Raw genomic sequence first — 18648 nt, 5'->3', positions numbered from 1 at the left:
AAAAGGATGTACCCAATAATAGGAATGACTACCCAGGACTGTAAGGTCAATCAAATTCAATAGTGAATATAATTATTGCAGTGTACAGCCTAATAGAAAGTAATGACTCAATAATTCTCACCCATCAGTATATCACTGCAATTTCAAATAGCTAATCATTGATTATACAAATCATTCATCCATACCAATGCTTTGTATCCTAGGAGGTATAAATCATTTTAAAGAAAAATAAGCTTTAGACATTTTTCTAGAACAGTGGGATTATATGGGATGTGAAAATGGGTTTAAGGTAAACTGTATTGAGGGAGGTGTGGTGCTAAGACAGAGGGGGGAAATGAGGGAAAAATGACCTGAAAAGAATCACATGTTTAATAGCTGAGAAGCACGCTCTTGGAATTGGATGTGTAATGGAGTGTTTAGGTATTTTATCGGTCAGCAGTGGGTGACATACACATGTATAGCTAGAGTTTCAGAATTTCGTTGGGTTTGCAAAATATTTGGTTTAGCAACTTGAACAGCTTAGAAAATAGAACTCTAGATATTTTAATGTAGTATCAGATATATAAGTGGAGTGTAGACATAGATGCAGACAAAGAACCCATGCACATTAACTAAGGACTATATTGTCTAAAAGAAGTAAAATAATAAACCAGTGCCACTGAATAATTATCTACAAACCCTGTATGATGTTTAAAAGAATAAATATGGACAATTAGCATATTAATATGCACACAACTATGGAAAACTTCAATTCTGTTATTTTATCTAGCTTAATTTTTGTTCAGTGAGAGTATCTATATAGTAACAATATAGTTATATTAAGTTTAGCTGTCTCTGTATTTTCTCTTATCTCACTTAGGAAACTTAAATAAAAACAGGTTGTAACAGTTTGTTTAATATTTTTCCCTTCTTGTGCTTATTCTATATTTTCATTATTGAACACATATTTTTGGACCTAGTAGGTTTAAGCATTCTTGAAATATACAATCAAATGTAATGCAGCTATTCCTATTTTTATATCTACATTTTTGCCCTTTCTGTGTTTCCTAATAAAAGGAAAAAAAAAAAACAGAAGTTGGTTTAGAGGCAAAAAATAAAAGATATCATCTCCCAGCACTAAGTCCTTAAACTACAGAAGCAAGTTTTCTCACTTCTTTTAGAATCCATGTTCAAGCTCAAGGTATGGCTATCGTCTTGCAGGCCCTTTTCCTTGGCTGGTAGATAACTTTCCGCCAACCTTTCCAGTCTGGGAAGTGCTGCTGCACTCCTGCTAGGAGACGTTTGATCATGGGTTTTTTGCAATTAAATATTTCATTAGAGAATAAAGAGAAGGGAGAACGCAGCGAGATGCTGTTTGAATGCAGAGAAACATAAATGAACAACTTTTGAATAGGATTCCAGTGAGGAATAGTTATCCAGCCTCCATGGAAACAGAATTCTTTATTGGACCCATTGCAGAGGCAACTTGCTAAGCTTTTTAGGACATTAGTGCTTTCACAATGATGTTAACCTCATTCTCTAAACTACTCCATATTTATAATGGGTTTTTTATTTTTTTTTACCAGAGTGAGGCCTTGAGATTAATCCTCATTTAATAAGACATATTGAGAGGTGATGAGACTCATCTACCAGTTTTGAGGAACCTTGATTTAATAAATTATTTTGGAGCATTGGACATTTACCTCAGTCTACATACCTGACCACTTAGGACAGGATGGTTCTGTGAGAAATTGAAGTAAAATATAGGATTTATGAGTAATAATTTTCAGCACCTATAAAGTGTTCTGTATTTGCTTTAAGGGGTTTAAGATTTCACACTTTTCTGCTTTCATCAAAACTCTGCAGGCTGCACTAAATCAAAGGGCTAGATGTTGAGTTTTGGCTGAAGGGTGTTTTTAGGAAGGTGACAGCCAATGGCTGTGTTTGAGAAAATGTAATTTCTTTTAGATTAAAGTGTAATATATGTTTCATTTTGAACTGTCTGGAGAATGCTATGAATACATATTTATGTGTGAAAAGTACTGTTGGATTCTCACTAGTGAGATGCAAATTTTCTGCATCTATGCCAAAGCTTTGATATAAAAGCACGATTAAAATAAGTTTGGGTTCCAAGCAATGTTTGTATCTTCAAATGTACTGTTATAATAGAAATGGTGACCCACCCATTATATTTTATCTCATTGTTAGAAAGCATTCCAAATTTAATTGGTGAGAATGAATGACCAGAATAATTTGCTTTGTAATTTGTCTAATTCTATATTACGTTCTGACCTTGGATGTAGGAGATGTGCCCACCCCTTCCCCCACCCCATAAAGACCTTGAGTTTTCAAAACACACAGCTAATTTGATAGCTATATCTTTGTGTGGTAAGCACTAAAGTAGGCTGAGCTAACAATAAACTTGTGCATATGATGCTACTTGGTGATGATAGGCTGTGGTCCTTTCTTGGATATAGTATCTTCATCTATAAAAGAAGCCATTTTTCAGTTTTTTAAAATTGCTTTTGCATTGGCACATACCCGAGTATTTTTAAAAATTCATTGGATTCCTTATAATATTGATGGACATTTTATATGCTACTTTAATCTTGAAGTTGATTTGATTTTTTTGTAGTGCTAGGATGCATGTTTCTAATGTAAAGACACTAAAGTTGACAATCTCTACAAAAGCTCCTATTTTGACAGTCATATTGAGAATTTCATCAGAAAGAAAAATTCAGCTCTTAATTAATCAAGTCTCTGTTTAAAAAAATCTAAAAGAACAGTCATGTCCTAGTGTTTTCATAAGGTGTTACTGCTTCTTAGAGCCCATGAAATGTATGTGATCAAAAGGAAAGTGCCTACATTTTTTTGGATATACAATGAGAAGCATCACATCTACTGTTAGGGAGGTTTAGGCAGGCAAACTTCAGGCAGGTTGCTGGATGCAATAAAAATTTATAGTATTTAGTTTAAAAATTCACCCTTTGTGGCAAGACTGATGGGAAGAAGTACTGGAGACTTTGCTAATGGTAGATGATAAGCCTTCAAAGGCAAATAATACTGTAGGAATCTTTCCTAATAAATCTGTTGAGGTTTTATAAATTTATGTTTTCTCTTATATCTGAATTGGTCATGTACAACAAGCTCAAACTTTTGTTTGTTTGTTTGTTTGTTTGTTTTAGCTCAGTAATAAGTATCTGGGTAAAAAATAAAAAGCTAATGCAACTTAAAATTACAAAATTAGAAATTTTAAACTTACATTTTAGATCTAAAATACTCTCCAAAAAATTATGTGCTAAAGTCCTGGCCAGAGCATAGAACACAGTGGGGAGAGCAGAGGCACTGGGAGCAGAGCCTTGATTGACATCCAGAGGCCTTAGCCCTTCTTTTTTTTCTTCTCCTCATGGTTTGGACATCTTTTCCCTCACTACACTGTGCCACAGGTCAGTCCAAAGCATAGAGTCCAAGTGAACATGGGCAGAAGTCTCTGAAGCCATAAGACCAACCATCTTGTCATAAACTCTTTTCATCTTTTAGGGCCTGGATGTGTATAACTAACATTTTTTTAAAGCCTGGATACCAGCCCAATTAACCCAATAGATAAATTCTAAATAATGTATGCGTTTGTGCCACCCACTTCCTAGTAGTCCTTTAGATCCCCGTGTCCTATAGGACACAGAGTCTCTTGGCATTCAGAGAGGCTGGGCTGCACATGAGCATGTGAAGAGAACTGGGCCACAGCTTTGCTGTCTTTCACTCTCCATATTAATTCAATGCAAGATGCATCTCCATCTCTCTATAAATGACTAACATCATATTAATCCAGGAAACAGTGAAGAATCGTGCCCACATGATGGATCTGTAGACAGTAGGGACCAGCAGAGCTATTGGACTCCTGATTTTCAAATCTGTAAAAAAGCAAGAATCTTTTTTTAACTCTTCTTCACAGCTAAGTATTAAGGGGCAGAAAGTTTTCTCATCTAGCAAAGGAAGGTCATTTCTTTGTTTATGGGCAAAAGTGATTCAAATCTGCTGGAATGACATGAGGTAAATTAATCATTGCTTATGGTGGGCTCTGGGCTCAAATGAGAGATGCTGCCTCAATATAAAAGGTAGAGAACCACACAGAAAAATGCCCCTAAGGTCAGCCTCAAGCCTCCATATGCATGCATACCTCAAAAACATATACATAGGAAAAAAAATAATGCTATGTTTCTAAAGGTAAATTTATTAAAACCTGAAATTTTAATGTGACACTTAAATAATAATTTGTAAAATATGTTACGTTCTCTTTAGCTAACTCTACTTAATGCTCATTTAACTGTGTTTGTCGAGCAAATGTATTAGGTATTGGAAGGTGGATGGGTGAGTAATAGTGCTTTTTACCATGCCTGAGTTCACCATGCCTGAGTTCACCATGCCTGAGTTCACCATGGGGTTCAATCCTGGAGACTTACATGGTGGAAGGAGAGAACTAACTACAGAAATGTGTCCCCTGGCTTTCATATACATGCTATAATGGACAGACAGACAGACAGACAGACACACACACACACACACACACATACAAATAAAAAAGCACAACATTTTTATGTAAGCATATTAGTAATAATTGTTTCATAATAAAATGAAACAGGATTTAAGTCATTGGAAGAAATTTGAATGTTACCGTTTCTTATAGTTACGTGTCTGTCTCATTAATAAGTTTCTGGGACATTAATATAGCAATGAAAAACTCAAAGAGCAGGTAAATTGGCAATCTATGAATTGACCTGAAATTGCCTACTGGGTACAAGATTTACAAGGGAATGATGGGAAACACTGATCTCCAAAGCCTGAAGCTGTCCTCTGAGACACACACACAGTCTTTGCTCCAGTCTAGGAAACTGTTTATCACTAATTCCTATGTACAGCCCCAGAAAGATAACCTCAGCGAAGCTGATCAGCAAAGGGGAGGAGACTAGCAACTAGATTTTTGGGCTCAGGCGCAAATGACCACATTTTCAGCAGTGCAGGTCATGGGGCTTGGTCATAGTTACTAATGTCTGTCTGGAGGTATAAAAGCAGCCAGGAACTAGCTAGGGCTGGAAAAGGCCTGCAAGCCTTAGTTTGCTCCCCAGGGCCGGCTGTGATAGGAGACTAATTTTGATTTCTAATTATACTGCTGCAAACGAAAGGCTTGAGGCTCCAGAGGGTCCCGCAGCTGTAGGAGAACTGCACAAATGCAATCGCTCATCGGGACACTCTCAGCAGAGGCCAAACATCTGGATGCTTGGAAATCTAAGCTCACAAGTGAAAAACACCTATTACGTTATCATTATGATTACTGCTAAACATCCGTGGACTTCACTCCAACAGTGATCTCAGCGTGTTTAAAAGGCTGGAGACAAAAAAAGCAAAACAGTACGCTTTCCCCCTTCTCTCTTCGAATCCAGTGTTGTAAAACAGATCTGATAGGGGAGAGGGCTTTCTGCTACACTTTGTGTTTCTTAATATTGCATAGCCTCTTAAAAGGCCAGTAAAAGGCCAGTAAAAGGGGGATGAATCTACAGCTCGAATGGGGAAAAGCTGACTTTTCATGACTTTTCAGCTTTCTTTCTTTATCATGGCTCTACATAAGAAGGCTTAAGAAAATTCGGATCTTCTCACCCATCGCTCTACCAACCTGATAGCCCCATGTCACTACTGTGGAGGGGTAAGTGAGCCATTGTCCTGTTGGAATATCATCTCCCAGATAAGAAGGGCACCTCATCTCCAACTTCCCCACCCACTGAATGGGGCCTGACACATGGTAGGTCCTCAATAAATGCTTTCATGATTCAAAAGCATCATTGTGAATAAATTTTCAAGGAAAGAAATCATTCGTAACTTCATTAGTGAAGTTAATAATTTTACCGACATTGCCGACTAAAAACAGCTTTCCCTAAAATACCTCGCTGATTATTGGCTTTCATCTTTCTGTTGTGAAGATTTCTTCTTAACTTCCTAATTATGTGTGAATTACATCTTGTGTAATTCCTAAGAAACACTAATCTCAAATTGGTTTAACATGACAGCTCTTAAGAAAGCAAGGTAGCAGGCTGGGGAGCAATGTGGCAGGCTGGGGAGCAGGTGTAGTCTCTTAGGTGCCTGCCTTGTAAGGAGCGGCCATGAGTTGGACCCCTAGAGCCCATGTGAAGAAAAATGCAAGGAGCGATGGGGTGTTTTTCAAGTCCCATGTTGGGGAAACAGAGAGAACTGGGTCTCTGGGGTTCACTGGCCTGCCAGCCCTACCTACTCACTGAGCTCCGGGTATGGCTTTTAAAGTGTTTATAGCAGCTGATAATGACAACATTGTCCTCTGGCCTCCAAATGCATGCTCACACATGTGTAGCAACACACACACACACACACACACACACACACACACACGCATGTCTGCACACAGAGAAAACATGATGCAGGCTGGAGAGCATTCAGTGCAGTCAGGCATTTTGGGCTGTATCCTAACCTGCCATTCCTTGCTGTCATACATGTAGTTTACTTGATCCATTGAGACATCATTTTTCTTAACTGTCATAATTAATACAGCAGCAGCAGAGGCTGGAGAAATGACTCATTGTTTAAGAGCAGATGCCACTCTTCCTGAGGACCTGGGCTTGATTCCCCACGTGCTGGTTCACAACTCTTTCTAACCCCAGTCTCACTGGATTTGACACCATGTCTTCTTAGTGAGGGTTTTACTGCTGTGAACATATGCCAATACCAAGACAGCTCTTATAAGGACAACATTTAATTGGGGCTGGCTTATGGGTTCAGAGGTTCAGTCCACTATTATCAAGGCAGGAGCATGGCAGTGCCCCAGCACGCATGGTATGTAGGAGCTGCTGAGAACATCTTGTTCTGAAGGCCAACAGGAGAAAACTGGCTTCCAGTCTAGGCTAGGAGGAGCGTCTTAAAGCCTATGCCCACAGCAACACACTTCCTTTAACAAAGTCACAGCTCTTAATAGTGCCACGCCCTGGGCCGAGCATATTCAAACCATCACACAGCATCTTCTGTCCCATCAAGAGCACTGCATGCATATGGCGAACAGGACTACATGCGGGCAAGACAGACAGACAGACAGACAGACAGATATGTTTCAAAAGCCAACAGCAACGAAGCATTGGCTAAGTGACGGCCATGTCTTTCTCTCCTCTGAGCCTCACATCTTTGCGTGACATGAACCCTCATCGTCACCACCTCTCCTGTGCCTGTCTGACACGTTTAGAAGACTAGTGAAGAAGACGTTCTGGGCTCGACGAGTGGAGCAAACATCTTCCACAGCCATTTTCATATCCACGGCGTTCTGTCACCTCTCCAAGGAGAAGGCCGGACTGACTTTCCGAAGCTGTCAAGAGAGAGGTTGATCACACTGCTGGCAAACACATCTCTTCCCCTTGCCTCAGCGTCTGAAGTCACTCCTCTCTGTTCTCTCACTTTCAAAGTCCTGCAGAGACCCAGCTACTTCTACTCCGGAGGCCGAAGAGAGGGGCTGCCTTTGTCTATCAAGTGCCTTATCAGCCAGCCTTTAACCAAGCAATAAATACCCTCTAGAAGGTGGAGCACTGGCCCGGGCAATGAGGATGGCATGTTTGCTTTGCGAAGGCAGCTTAACTGGGTTTTGCTCACTAGGAACTCCTGGAGGTCCTGGCTTCAGATAGCTTTCCATCATTCTACAGTGGGATCTGGTATTTTAATTATTGCACATAGCAAAATAAGCATTTCATCTTTTTTTTATTACTAAATAACCTCCTTACTCTGGTTAATAGTGCTCTTATACATAACACTCAGTACAGCATTAATATACACTGTACTGTCTATACAGAAACATCAGACTAACATGTACACAGTGCATGTCAGGCACCGTTGAGGCTCCATGTTCTGATCATTGTGCATGTGCGTGAACTCACACATCTCTCACAACAACCCTAATTGCTCTAATTTTGTAGATGAGGAAAGTGAACTCAGAGATAGAACAGGGCGTCCCAAATGTACGTGTGTAATTAATGCAGTGGATTTGTTGACATCAACTCTAGGTACCCCCATCCGTTTCTGATACAGGAAAAAGGTGCCAAAGGCAAGCTTCCTGGAGATGCTATTGCTCCAGAGACCACATAGGGTATCTGATGAAAAAGTTTCCCAGGGCTGCAAAGCTGATAAATGAGTGACTGTAATCAAACAGGAGATTTAGCCTCAGGACTTTCCCTGGCTTCCTGTAATAACTAGACAAGCCTGTATGTCTTTGTAGAAATGCTAGTTTGCATATAAGCCATTTTCCTACTTTTTGAGCATGCCAGTGGATGTCTTTGTCCATGTGCAGATGAATGGACACATGTAAGTTGTAACTCCACACTCCACTGAGTCCAATATGTGTCAACAGGAAAGAGTCATTAGTGAATTCTTTCATCATCCTTGTACTTACTTGTACAATTATGATCATTAGTTTCTCTCAATAACAGATCTCTGAGCTCATCATGGTCTCTGCAACCTTTCATTTGAAAATAATGGGCCTGTGTTTCAAGAGCATATATAATCTCATACTTATTTCCTGGTAGGAGAATAATAGTACTTGCTGCAATTTGACATAATGGCAGGTGTAATTTTTTTTTTTTTTTTGACTTTTCGAGGCAGGGTTTCTCTGTACAGCCCTGGCTGTCCTGGAACTCACTTTGTAGACCAGGCTGGCCTCGAACTCAGAAATCCGCCTGCCTCTGCCTCCCGAGTGCTGGGATTAAAGGTGTGCACCACCACCCCCAGCTTGGCAGGTGTAATTAATGTGCTAGAACTGGAGGGTCTTTGTCATCATCGCCGGCCTTTTACTAGATTCATAAGCCTAAACTCATGGAGCTCAGGTTCGGTTGCTTGAAGACTTCTCCTAGTATCTCATTCACTTGAGGAGTGTTTTGTTGACTTCCATAACTTTTTCCACAGTTGGCCCAAACTTCTCTTCCCTCTGTCGGAGCCCTGTACTCTCGATTAATGTCCATGTCTCTTTGGAGAGCATCACAAATGATCAAAGTCTACACACCCAGGCATCTGATGCCCTACCGTTTATCATCAAAGTTTCCTATTATATCAGAAAAGCTGTCTTCCTTCTCCTGAAGCACCCATTCTGCATATGGTCCAGGCCAGCATTCTCCCCGTCTCCTAGACTCTCCAAGTGAATGAGATGTTCCAATAGAAGCCAAAGGATGAGGATTCATTGCCTTGATGTGAAAACAGGCACTGAGAATAAGCATAAGCCGTTTTCATTCCCCAAATGCATTTTGAAAATATGTGGTTCTTACCCAGCTGCGGTCCCTTCTCTAGAATGCTTCCCAGGGACAGCCTGGCCCTGGGTTGGATGCCAAGCTTTGCCTTTGCTTGTTTACTTGGGGTGTTGGTGCCCTCTGCTGTTCTGAGCAACTGTATGGCATGGCATGTGCGTTTCCACAGAAAACTCAGGATGGAAAACATAAGGCTTTGTCCTTGTAAGAAGGTAAAATAGTTTCTGTGACTGAGGTCAGCTATTTAAAAGCTAAGTAAATCTCAAAAGAGAACACTCTATGCAATTAAATAAGCATCCTCAGATTTCATAAGCACCGCTCTGCGGCCTCAGTAACCTAGCCTCACCCACTGACTGATGAGGGGGAAAAAAATGATACTTTTTTTTCACTGGGAATAATATTGAATACTTTCAGAATTTTCTCAGTATTTTGTGGAGAATTGTTCCCTGCGTCATAAATGTCCATAAACTTAAAGACAGTTTAAAAATTGCCAGAAGAATCTTTTCACAAACATGACAGCAAAATTTTGAGAAGCTGAATTTCCAACCCAGTCCGTGAAGTTCAGATATGAACCTAATTCATTATTATATGTTTTTATGTTAGTAAATCAAATATATTAATTTGGGGACTATGAGATAGTGTAAACTTTCTGTGTTTTTTTTTTTTTTATTTTAAGCCAAAATAAATAACAAACACTCAGTTAGATTTTAGGAGTAATTTAATTATCTTGGCATTTATTTAAGAAAACCCATAAGCTATGTCGGGTGACTTAAAAGTCCAGCTTTCAACATTTATTTTCTTGTTATGCTTCTCAATGCAGCTTCTGAACAAGTAATTATATTCATAGGACTATTGTAGTTACTCTTATTTCTGTGTGATTACTAGACACCAAAGAAGCTTGGAATTCCTCCATAAATATATTTCTTGAATTTAGCCCAGCAAAGTCATGTTTATTAGTTGAAAAAAAAATAAGACTTTATAGGAGATATAAAGTCTCAATCCATAAAACCCACCACCTATTTTGTTTTAAAATACCAAACAGATCCTACAGCTCATCACAAGACCGGCTTTGCAGTTTATTTATTTAGGACTGTCTGAGGCTGCCACTGGCTTCCCGCCAACAGACGGAGGCCATGTGCTGCTCTGTGAAGAAGATTGGCCAGTTCGTGTAGAAATGCAAAGGTTTTCAATTCTCATTGTAGAACCTGAAGCTGGGAAATTTTACTGTGGATGGTGCGATTTCTGAATCTGAGTGCAGCCAGTTCCACGGGGACGATTTCACCCACTCTCATTTTCTCTCAGGTGTCCTGGATCTTTTATCTAAACTACTAAAGATGTGAAATGCAAATATGCAAAAGCCATTCCCTCTAACAGCTTACACTATAGGATTAGAATCTACAAGAGGTGCCTTTGCTGCATCTCATTGCCTCTTGCAAAAGACCTGTGGGGAAAGGGTCAGCAGCTGTCATATTGGAAGTGAGGTCAAATATATGCTTAGCTCCTGCATATTCCTGAGCCAGTGCTGACACTCTGCCTGAAGTACATTGTGGGGTTTCCTGCAAAAGCCACGGCTGTCAGGGTAACAATCTGCATGAGGCTAGAAGGAAATCCAGTTCAACATGACATAGTTAGCTGGTGTTGGTTCCAACTTCTAGATTCGGAGCCAAGGCAGTATATTTTAGACATATTTAAACACATGCAACATTGGAAAAAAGTTTCCTGGTGACAATTATTATAATAAAGCTTAAGGCATGATGACACGCCAAGTACATGTCTCCTATGCAAAGTACATACATGTCTTTTTCAAAACACATGCCTCCTCCTCCATAAGAATGGGTTCTCCTGACTAAGAAACAGAGCTCATTATAAAGATGTAGGGAGGTGGAAAGGCTTGGGCTCCGCATAATAGTAAACTCTTGGGCAAAGTACACGGGATCCTTTTTCTAAGAATGTGTTCTGTTGACTGACAAACAGTGCTAGGAGTCTGGCAAGAGTCTGGAATAAAGATAATAGTTTTGGGGGTTGGAGTGAAGTCTGGCCCTCCAGATAGCAAAGATCACCAGGTGATTAACTACATCCATCCCCAGATTTCCATTTGAAAACAAGTATACATACCTGCTGTTGAAGAGACAGTCCCAACCTTTTCTACTTCCTGATTTTTCTAGTGCTATGTGAGCACCATGTGAGGACTGTGTGCCCTCTGTAGTTCATCATCCGAGCCTCCCTGGGGAGCATCTGCTTACTTGAAATTATACTACAAGTCAGCATCTTGAAGACATGAGCTACATTCAGAGGCACGAGGCCTAGAAGCAGGCATCTCTGGAGGACAATACAGGATGATTTGTAATCAGTGTTCTTGCAGTCTCTGAGGGGATGTTTGGCCAGCATCAGCACCCAAACTTGGTAAAGTCCCTTTATCCCTTCTGTCCTTGTCATCTGCCTTAATGTACTCGAGAGTAGTGTGGAGACAGTTTTTATGTTGAAGTATTTTAATTCCTTCTTATCTAATACTAAATGTCTAAGGATAACATTTTCTTACAGGGAAATACATTAGTTTTTGAAATTGTGACTATCAGGAAGTCTTTGGGGTGGGGGACTGTCATCTGTGAACTTAGGTCATCACAGACCCTGAGACCTTGAACATGTGCCCATGCTGCATGGGTTTCAAGAATAGTAATATTAAAGAGAGCTGAACCCTGAAATCACATGTTCTACCCATCCTCGGAGCTGTGCCCACAGGTTCTTTGTCTTGCATTGGTATATGTTTGGAGGATGTCAGATCCAGCTGTCTCATAAGAACTAGAGGCTGGGTCTGCTCCATCATTGTCTGTCCATTTCACCCATAAGAGCAAGTCCTGCTTGATGAATATGTTTGTTTTCTCTATCGTTTAGCTCATCTGTCATCTAAAAAAATACACTTTCTCGGGCCTCCCTAATCCTAAAGTGGAAAGCCCAACTCTACTCGCCATTTTTAAATTACCTTGCCTATTTCCATCTCAATAATCAGTGTATTGCACTTGAATTACTTTCTTAATTAGATTTTCCTATTTATGTCTTATATATCTTCATATTGCATATATATCCTACATACACACATTAATTAAAATTGTGGTCAAATACAAATCTTTATTCTGGTAATAAATTGGCAGTCATTTAAATAGCTGATGGCCATTGTCTTGGAATATTTTTTTTTTTACACTTCTATGACAGAGTCCTTGAGATGGAATAATGTATAATGAAAAGTGCTAGAGGCTAGGAAGTTCACAGCCAATGTGTCAGCATCTGGTGAGGTCCTTCTGTGGTGTCATTACATGGTGGCACACAAGAGGGTGACAGACATAGGAAAGTGCATAGGACAAGGATGTGAGTTCATGATTTCATAGCCGCCCATCCTTATAAGAACGCTATTAATGTTTTCATGAGACTTGAGCTCATACAGTCTGACTCTCTTTGTCAACCCCCCATCCCTCTAATACTATTTCAGTACCAATCAAATTTTTCCATGTGGTCTGTAGGGCTCAAATGACCAATCCATAGCACCTACTATATGGCATGCACTGTAGCCAATTTATCTTGGAAGGATCACACAGAATTTCATTACAAAAAAATTCAATATTCGTTGAGTGCAGTTGGTAACACCTGTAGTAATTATTTTCCATCCTAAAATTTTAAGACAATAACCCAAAGCCAAAATGGTTAAGAACCTTGGTCAAGTGATTATTTTAATGATGTAAGAGCTCGGAGTGTTTTCCATGGAGTGAGAAATGTTGTCCCTGTCCTTTTCTGAATAAGAGGTATTCATCTAAGCTTCAACACCCAGGATTAAAACACAACTTCTTAAGACACTGTCTTCAAAACATTTGCATTAATTCCTTTGTAGCTCCAATTTAGCACCCAAATAAAAGAATAATAACTTCTTCTGAACTCCCTGGAAGAAATAAAACACATACATTTTATACCTGGAATTTTCAGGTAGCTTAGGACATTTCTCTTTCTGAAGAGGATCCTCTCTTTGAGTTATGGACATTTTAAATTAAATAATGGGAGTATGAAGATATCTTTATAAGTAATAAATCCTTACATATTCCCCTGGCCTAGATTACTAAGGCTGAGGCCCAGCTGGCTTTCTCAAGGCACCCGGCCAGCAAGGTGACATCCATATCTATATTTAACAGTGATCTTAGCTCATCCTTCTATCGTCAACACTATCTGAACACTTGCACTTCTCTTCAACGCTATCTGAAGACTTGCACTTCTCTTGTCACCTGGAGACCTCATTGGAGGCTTAAGGGCAGCCCACTGTCCACAGCTAGTTTAACCCTTATTTTCTGTTTGTTTCTTAAATGACCACTCCCTGGACACACATACATGTTCATTTTACTGAGTTTTATAGAATGTTTTTTTAAAGGAATGTGTTATACAATATGGGACACTGTACCTACTGTTTGCTTGCATTTATAGCTGTATTTCAATACCACATCAGAAAATAAAGGATTTCAAATGAATCATATTTTCCATTCCCATTTTCTTTCTTTTTTCTTTCCTTTTTTTTTTTGATGGTTAACATTTTTATTAGATATTTTCTTTATTTACATTTTAAATGTTATCCCCTTTCCCAATTTTCCCTCCCTGTCCCTTTCTCCCTCCCCATACTCACCAACCCTCCCACTCCTGCTTCCTGGTCCTGGCAGTCCCCTATACTAGGGCATAGAACCTTCACAGGACCAAGGGCCTCTCCTCCCATTGATGACCGACTAGGCCATCCTCTACTACATATGCAGCTGGAGCCATGAATCCCACCAGGTGCCTTGGAATCCTATATTACAACTCAGGTTGAACATTTTTCTATATTGCATTGATTAGTCCAGTGTTTGCCTTAAAGCTAGTCTTGGTCCCTAAAGAATTCAGGATATGGAAGTATGGGGTGGTGATCAAGAATCTGAGGCTCAATCCCCAGCCCTTCATTATCCCAAGGAAAAATTCCATCTATCTTGTCTCTCTCCATTCACCATTTACGCTTTGAAACTATTTTTATGTGTGTTTTTCTGCATGTATATCTCTGCACCTCATGGGTACCTGGTGCCTCTGAGAAGAGATGACTCTGAGTCACCATATGGGTTCTGTCAACCACAGTCCTCTGAAAGAGCAGCGTGTGCTCTTAACTACAAATTTGTCTGTCCATCCATACCGCCTTTTCCTCTTAAAGTCTACTTCATCCGAAATGCTGCATTTCTAGAATCCTGAGTAGCGAGGACTCAGTCCTAGAATCTGATTCCTTTTCACAATATTAGGACAAAGTGACAAACCCAACAACACCTCCTCTAGCTTATCTACTTTATGAAAACTATTGCAAGTATGGAGTGAACTGGAATCAGTCATGCAATGCTGGCACTACCATTGTACCTCACAAGTATAGTCCCTTTGTTCACTCACTTCTTGAAAATGGTCAGTACCCTCCCTGCTTGTCTGTGGGAGTGACAGATGGAATGAAATTGCTGAATCAGCAGAAGTAGGTAGGGAATGCACATGGCCTCCTGCACATTGGAGGACAGTTGCCCTTGCCCTTTCTTTGAGTTTTTCTTTTGAAGACCTAGAATAGCGAACACACACATGATGCCAGTGGCTCCTAATATGTTAGTCAAGGAAGACCTAGCCTCACAGTTGCGTTCCCTCGGTAGAGATCTAAGTCCAGGACCTTCCCGATCAAACATAAAACTCAGCAATAAAATCACTCTGGATGACATGGTACTGGATGACATGGTACTGGATGACATGGTACTGGATGACATGGTACTGGATGACATGGTACTAGACATGTAGGCCAGAGCCTCTCTGGGCTCTCATCAGAGAAGTTCCTTACTGGAGATTGGACAGTGTAGAGAGAATGGGGAACTCTGGATTGCTCATTCCTAAATGGGGTGTCTTCGAGGTCTTTTCCTCAAGGCTCGGGGATCTAAGTGGAAGGGGCTGGAAGGACAGTGAGAGCCAGAAATGGTGGATAACTAAAAGGAAACAGTCTTTTCCAAATACAGCACGACTGAAACACATAGGAACTCATAGAGCCCATGTCAGCGTGCACAGGTTCAAATCGGACAAAAATCACAGAACGAAGAGGAAGAAGTAGGCACCCCGCCCCACTCTTAAGCGAAATGCTACCTGTAATTGAGAGCTGAAGTCAAAGGGAAAATTCATTTTCTCCAGTGAAGTGTCACCAGGTCTGTCAACCACACTTCAGGGTAGTTCCCATGCTCAGGAGGCATTTCTGACACAAAACAGACTTTGAAATTTTTGTCCAGTTTTAATTTTGTTAGGGTATCTTTTGTCTTAATGTTTTTCCTTTTTTTTTTTTTTTTTTTTTTTTTTTTTTTTTGGTTTTGTTTTGATCCGTTCTGATTTTGCTGTGTTGCTGTTTTCTTGCTTATTTGAGACAGAGAGCTAGAGCATGGCATTGGGTCTATAGGGAAGTGGGGAGGATCTGGGAACTATGGGAGGAGAAAAATGTGATAAAAAGAAATTATATGAAAAAACAAAAAGGTTTTCATAGACAAATGTTCAGGCAGATGAGAAGTCTAATTTCACAGGTCATGGCATTCATTCCGAGAACAATTGTTTTGACACCACATTAGGCTACTCACATTAAAGATAAAAGAGAATCCCCTTTTAAGAAATGGGGTAGTGTGCATAGCCAGGAGAGTGGTCAGAAAGACATGAACAACACAACAACTTTACATTAGGATAGAAGTCAACAGACAACATCTGCATGAATAGTATCCCAATGTTGTCAGTCTTCTGAGACCTGCAGCCTACATTCTGCCAGGCTAGGGTCCGTGGCAGGCTAAACAATGCGTTAGTACCTACCACTCTACCTTCCACCTGAGCCTTAGGCCTTCAGAGGCAAGAGGCAGCTGCAATTCTGAAAGTACCCTCCTCGTCCAAGATGTATAGTGAAAATCTGTAAATACTCCAGGATCTGCTTAATGGAATGGACACATCTCTTTTTCTTCCTGGGAACGCTCAATCACTTCTTATGAATTTACATTAGTCTGTCTTTGAAGACTGTTGTCTCTGCTATGAATTTCAAAAGCCCATTTTGAAACTCGCCTTGTATCACTCTTTCCCTGAGGGAAGTACACAGAGGAAGCTGTCTATGCTACTTCAACAGTGGAGAAAAACCTAATAAAAAGAAGTAACCACTGAGAATAGCAGCCTTGTAATATCATGAAATATCATCATGATGTTACATCTGTTTAAAGCTCGCCTGAACAAACCTAGAAATCATTCTTACTAGGGAATAAACCAAGCAAGGAAGTTACTTGCTTCTTAATAAATACCAGTTTGCCATGCCCCCAAATGAAGCTATATATTCAAAACTAAAAGAGTTCTGAATAATTTTCATAAGTATACCCAAAGAATTTCCACTATACTGAGTAGTCTATTTTCAGTTTCCAGTAATATATTTGCTAGGAGTAAAGTTTACCAAAATTTGGAAACGAAGCAAAGCTAGAGAACACATCAGTCCACGTCACTGGTTAACAAGACCACCCAGGAATTGCACACTTAGGCTGGAAATGTAACTTGGACTCATCAAGTACTATTGACTCAAAGCCTAGTTCTATGATGGTACATACTGACATGTAGACTTTGGTGTAAAAGGATTGTCTTCCTAGTGGGACATTAACTGGAGCTTTTGTAGCTGATCCAGAAACCTTGTTCTACAATTCTTTCTTCACTCTGTCTCACGCACCTGTATCTCCATCCCCCTCAACGCGGGCAATCTTTCCTCTTGCCCCCCTTTCTATATTTATGATGACTCATGCTCTTGAGTTTTTGAAAACTATACTTCAGTTTGAATAGATTTTTAGCTTTTTAAAATTATATCACTGCCACCATGAAAAACAAATATGCATAAAGCAAGTGAAAGTGCTGGTACCTGGAGAAGGATAGAGAGGAAGCATCCCATATAATCTAAAATATATCCTTAAAGCTGGACAGATGACTTAGTGGTTAATAGCATCTTCAACTCTTTCAAAGGACCTGAATGTTGTTCCCAGTTCTCATCTAGAACAGCTCAAAATGCCTGAGGCTCCAGCTTCCGGAGATGCCGTACTTTCTATTGACCCCTTCCAGTTTCCCCACTGCACACATGTGACAGACCTCTACATGAACATAATTTAAAATAAAAGAAATCATAAAGTGTAAATACATAAATAAATAACTGCCCTTAACCCACTCCTCTTTGGGAGTTCCGATGACAGCTAGGTCACAGAGAAGTGCTACAAACCTAAGGAGGCTCTCCATCCCTCACTGGGCCTCTCCTATCTCATCAGTGTGCAGGTTTTATAGGCTGAAACAAGTTCTGAGGGTGCAGACTACGTAACTTCTCATTAACATTTATATCTTCCACATTGTACTTGTGAAGACCTAAATACACAACAGAGGGGTGGGGGAGAATCCAGTGGCAAAGGATTTGCTTATTGTTTAAGTCCAGAAACCAAATTTTACTCCCTCATCAGTAAGAAATACTTTCATACAAGAGATCTTGGCTCCTCACTGTAAACTGCAGATTTCATATTTTAATGGTCACGCCTGCTGTTTGATAATCAAGTCATGATGGCTTACTAGGGATAAATATGCACTACTAGTATGTCCCAAATGTAAATAGTGAGTGATTTACGAATCCTTACTTTACCCCCTTTAGTAAATATTCTCGTACAAGTTATAACTTTTAAGGAACTCAGTATTAATAACCACTTATAGCTATCAGCAGCTAGATTAGCATTAAAGAGGAAGTTAAGTGTCCAGTACTTTATTTTATTAAATCTTTTCTTCATTTACATTTCAAATGCTAACCCGAATATCCCCTACACCCTCCCCCCGCCCTGCTGCCCTGCCCACTAACTCCCACTTCTTGGCCCTGGCATTTCCCTCTATGGGACATATAAAGTTTGTAAGACCAAGGGGCCTCTCTTTCCAATGATGGCTGAATATGCCATTTTCTGCTACATATGAAGCTAGAGACACGAGCTCTGGGGGTACTGGTTAGTTCATATTGTTGTTCCACCTATAGGGTTGCAGACCCCTTCAGCTCCTTGGGAACTTTCTAGAGCTCCTCCATTGGGAGCCATGTGTTCCATTCAATAGCTGACTGTGAGCATCCACTTCTGTATTTGTCAGGCACTGGCATATCCTCATAAGAGGCTACTACATCAGGGTCCTTTCAGCAGAATCTTGCTGGCATGTGCAATAGTGTCTGGGTTTGGTGGCTGATCATGGGATGGATCCCCGGTGGGGTAGTCTCTGGATAGTCCATCCTTTCGTCTTAGCTCCAAATTTTGTCTCTGTAACTCCTTTTATGGGTATTTTGCTCCCTATTCTA

The 18648-nt window shown here is 40.2% G+C and overlaps 1 protein-coding gene and 1 pseudogene across 2 annotated transcripts in view; one reads left to right on the top strand and one right to left on the bottom strand.

Annotated features, from left to right (window-relative positions):
* LOC110329233 overlaps positions 1-7294 on the bottom strand; it is a 148326-nt pseudogene extending 141032 nt beyond the window's left edge.
* The window catches only part of Fbxl7 (F-box and leucine rich repeat protein 7), a 350419-nt gene that overhangs the window by 254600 nt on the left and 77171 nt on the right, over positions 1-18648 (top strand). The gene's annotated exons all lie outside the window — the stretch shown is intronic.

The sequence above is a fragment of the Mus pahari genome, chromosome 11 (genome assembly GCF_900095145.1).
Source record: "Mus pahari chromosome 11, PAHARI_EIJ_v1.1, whole genome shotgun sequence".
Classification (NCBI taxonomy): domain Eukaryota; kingdom Metazoa; phylum Chordata; class Mammalia; order Rodentia; family Muridae; genus Mus; species Mus pahari.
The sequence above is the reverse complement of the archived record's forward strand: the minus strand, read 5'-3'. Positions and strand labels throughout refer to the sequence as shown.